The sequence below is a fragment of the Helianthus annuus genome, chromosome 4, assembly GCF_002127325.2.
Source record: "Helianthus annuus cultivar XRQ/B chromosome 4, HanXRQr2.0-SUNRISE, whole genome shotgun sequence".
In the NCBI taxonomy this organism is placed as follows: domain Eukaryota; kingdom Viridiplantae; phylum Streptophyta; class Magnoliopsida; order Asterales; family Asteraceae; genus Helianthus; species Helianthus annuus.
The window spans coordinates 218,300-223,401 of NC_035436.2; positions in this window are offsets into that span (position 1 = coordinate 218,300).

Sequence of the window (5,102 nt, forward strand, 5' to 3'; positions counted from 1 at the left end):
CTCGTTATTGCCCGTTTATTTGGTCATTTACCGGAGGCGGACCAACACTTTTTGCCAGCCATAGAGCCGAAGAGGCTGGGTTTTTCAGACGATGTGGGGATGAAACTCCTTAAGAGGTTCGACCTACTCGGTGAGCGGTTTAAAACCCGCACAGGTCTCGATCCAGTCTATCATCGGCCAGAGCATGCAGGGGCCGTGCAGGAGCCTCCGGTGGATATTGACGGTGAAGCGATGCCACAGCCACCTCCACCACCCCCCGGGGTGCCCCAACATCCACAACACGTTATTCCAGGTCATGCCCTGGGAGCTGCAGCATATCCGCGTTTACGAGCCGATCTTGACCGAGTTATAGATTTGGTGGGCTGGTTGGTTCGGGAGGCGCATGATAGGCGAGAGAGTGAGGGAGAGAGAGAGAGAGGGTTACCTGTCATAGAGCTCCCACCACCTCGGGCACCGCATCATCATCAGCAACAGCAGCAGCCAAATCCAGATCCAGATTGAGATTCAAAGTCGGAGGCATAGACCAGCGGCATGTTCATATTATGTGTAACACCCCAATTGTAACGCCTGTGTCCCTTGACTTTTAACTATTATCAATTTTAGTCCCTAAACTCTGTGATACTTGACACTTTTGATGCTTATGATGCTTAAATCTATGATTCTTGAGGTTTAACACTATAAGACTTGATTCTATGATACTTGATTCTTGGATAGTATGATTCTATGATACTTGATTCTTGGATACTATGATACTTGGAAGCTAGATTCTTGATTCTATGATTCTTGATACTTTGGTGCTTGACTCTTGAGACTCGTGCAACTTGAGACTTGGTTGAACGAGAGACTGGAGACTTGTCACTGGCGGAAACTATGAAACTTTGGAAACTATGGTGTTAATAATATAATCTAGTTAGTGATACTAATACACAATAATACGCAATGCAACGCTTAATCTAACTTGCAAAACGGATCAAAGACAGGAACGCCGAAAGGATGGGATTGACCGAATGGCAATCCGATTGGATGACCATCCGATCGGAGGGCCATTCGATCGAATTGTCATCTGATCCGCTGCACACCGCCTTTATCTCCTCCTTGCACTATAAATAAGAGCTGTCACATCATTTTTCACTGATGTGACAGCCTCCTTCGACCAGACGCACGCATTCCCATTTTTTCTTCCATTTCTCGGCGATTTCGGTACGTTTTACGCTAGATTCTTGTACATCTTTGATCACTACACTATTCTCTACGAGATTCCCCTTTGAAATCTCACTTTTCACTGTGAAATACCTGAGATTTGAGCCCTTGAGGGTGACGTCATCATGGCGGTTTGTACAGACTGTTAAATGATGTCATTCCGTTCAAGATCTAGCTCAGATCTAAGGAATTTCTGGTGCTTTTACAGCGAATCTTGACAAATCTAGACTTTTCATGCTAAAACTTTTGTTTTTCTTCATCTTTCTTAAACTTTTACTTAGATCGGTGAAATCCGGACCCAAACGGACTATAGACTTGATGAGTAGTCTGAAGTTGGTTTGGAAATGGATTGTTGCCGGAGAAGATGACCGGAGTACGGATTCTGACATAAGCACCGTCACGAACAGACGACTGATCGGACTGGGGTGATTCCCATCCCATCAGACCGGCTGAACACTGATGTGTTTACCGTTGTCTCAAGACGGACCGCGCCGTCATTGTCAAACCAGAAACTTAGAAACTTTATACGTTACAAAACGGAACAAGTCATGACGATCGAATGGCAATCCGATCGGACTGTCGTTCGATCGAACTGCCATCCGATCGAAGTGACATGTGCCTTGAAACCTTCCAACACTTAGAAACTTTTCAGAAACTTGAAACTTTGGGAACCTCAATGATCGAATGGCAATCCGATCGAACTGACGTCTGATCGGATGACCATCCGATCAGAGTGACCTGAGTTGAAAATTAGACTTAACTTTTTTTGGAATCTCACACTTGGATCGAATGACCATTCGATCGAATGGCCACCCGTACGGATGAACATCCGATCAGATGGCAATCCGTCCCCCACTCACTATAGTCACCTTAATCGTATGGCAAACCGATCGGACTGCCGTACGATCGAACTGCCATCCGATCAAGGGACTGATCCGACACTTTGCGCAATCTCATTGTTCTGCTCGACACTTATCTGTTGTAATCTAATCAGGCTAAACCTAAAGAGCTCCCTTTTATCCAATAACAGTTAATCTGTTAAGCAATCACTGTGAGTATACTTGACCCCTTTTTGTTTTAAATTTTGGGATGCAACATGTATTCTATTAAACTATGATACTTGAAACTTTTGGAATCTAAACTCTATCCTATGTGTATGTGAAACTTGTGATTCTTGATTCTTTGTCTATGTGAACGTTTAATCCAGAGTGTGTAGTTTCGCCTTAACAATAGTAGCGCTATAGGAAGATGCACCTCCCCATTATTCTCGGGGATATTGTTAGGAGGATTCTAGTTTTCCTAGAGTCTTGGGAAAACACCAAAGCATCAGGACACTTGGGCTATTGTTTTGGTCAAAAATTACCAAAGCAATTAAGTGATCAAATTAGTTTTGTGAGGTAGTGTGCTAGTAATACTTTGTGAAAAATATGTTGGTTTGTTAGTTTGCAAAAACAGTTCCAGGATATAGCCCGAGGATATCAGACTATATCAATAATCAAACAATGAGCGAAAAGTAAAGGGTGACACGAGATGTACGAGGAAAGCCCTTGATCAATCTAGATCTCCGGTATAAAACCTCGGGAGCTGACAATTGCCGGCTGCCTTGTTCTTCTTATTGCTTGAATAACCAGGATACAGTGCAGGATATGATACGGATCGACTAGGTGTTACAATGCGATTTGAATACAAGTGTGAGTGTTTGTGAGTGATTGCAGCTAGTAGAGAGCAAGAGTGTTTGAGAAATTGTGTGTGTGAAAGTTGTGTGTTCCTATGATCCGTACATTCCTTTATATAGTAAAAGGAAATAACTAACTATGCTAAAAATCCGGGATATTATGCTAAAAATCCGGGATACTTGGAATATACCCTTCTAAACGTTAGGGGGCTGTTTCAACTCATTTTCCACGTGCATATTAACTATAACTCCGGGTCTTTAGCTCACATAGCCGTTACAACATTGATAGCTTTGACCAGCATCCGTAACTCCCATAAAATATGCCTTTCTTCAATGCCGACCGTCACAAGAGCTATTTTTCCGCCATCAACGTCCTTATCCTAACCAATTTGAGCGGGTCTTCAGGATGACTTGGTCCTCATGAACATTAGTCCCTTGTAACCAACATTTACACGCAAATTGTTAGTAACAGTCAGGATACTGCCTCAGGATGTTACCAATATCCTGGTCCGGTATCCTGATCGTAATCAGCTATCATAAAACCAAGATATAGTGTCAGGATATGGGCTTAGAATTTCACCCATAACAGCTATCACTTGGACTGCGAACACTAGCATGGCTGAAACTATTTTGTTATCATTTACATTATGCATATGAGTGTTTTAATCTGCTATGCTATATACCCAAACTTGTATGCTCGCAAGTACGTTTTCGTACTGACTTTATTTTAATACATGTTGCAGGCTGACAGGGTGCTAGGATTCAAAGAAACTTGCTAGGATGTTGCTTAGAAACACATCTTAGTTAATCTAGAATCTATTGAACAACATTTTTATTGTGATATGTAATTTGAATACTTTGTGTTTTGATGTTTAGACAATCTACTGGATGAAATCAATTAACGACTATTGAAACTATAGTGTTATGGAAACTTTTGAACAATCTGGACGCTTAGTGCCGCTCCCCGATGTTTCCGCCATCGTTTGGGGTGTGACACCGACCGCATAATAACAACTGGCGGCGGAATCGTCGGGGAGTCACGTTTATGGATGAGCATGTGGTACTGGATACCGATACCGTACCGATACCATCCCGATATCGTACCGTACCGATACATACCGCTTGTACTCGGTATCGGTATCGGTATCGGTATTACGTTTTACCATTTTTCGGGATCGGGATTTTGCGGGATCGGTACCGGTATTTTTCGGTAATACCGAATTAATGCCGATTGTGAGGTTTTAAAAGGGAATATACCATTTACAAACATGGCACTGTGGCAGTACCGAATTAAATCAGGTGATCCCACTTATTCCCATTTCCCACCCGTAATTCCCATGCTTACTGAAGAAGTTTCAACTTTCAAGTTTCAAGTAGGGTGGTAGTAGGGTGGTGAAATGTAATTTAGAACTAGGGTGGTGAACTGTAAGTCTTCTCATTATCTCATATCCCTTACCTAATCCAAATCAAATTCTAATTCCAACTATAAGTCTTCTCATTATCTCTTTAAAAAAAAATTAAGGGTCGGTGGTGAACTGGTGATTGTCTTTGTTCGTTCTTTCCCGCTGGACTTGTGGGTGTTTTGTAAGTGCCCTAATTTTGTCTCATAGCTGAACAAATCAAGGTACACACTTACTGTCTTACATTTTCTGGTAGAATTTGTAGGTGACTTTGTTTTGGGAGGTGTCAAGGTGGGTAGTAGAAGGGTCGTTTTAGCTTCTTTTGTATTATGGCTAGTTTTAATCTACTGTGATGAAGGAATATGGATCAAATATTAAAACTAGGTATTGTTAATGGCTGATATTAAAGAATTCGGTATTAACCGGTATCATACCAAAAAACCGGTACCGGTACCGATACCATACCGGTATTTTCGGTACGGTATTCGGTATCACGTTTTCATGAATATCGGGATCGGGATTTTCGGGATCGGTATCGGTTCGGTACCGTGCTCATCCCTAGTCACGTTACAAATTGCTCACAACACAACTAAAAGTTTCATTATATTAATAATATTGTTTCACAACACAAAGAATACAAGTAATTGTTTTCAAATTTATAAGCAATCTAAGGCCCGAGTGCATTCCTATGTGTAGCATACTTGAATGTTAATACCTGAAACATATGTGAAAATATCGTCAACAATGAATGTTGGTGAGTAACATAGGTTTTGTGGTCAAGTTCATGGCTTTGAGTTTGTATTGCAATACCTTGTCCGACTACGAGA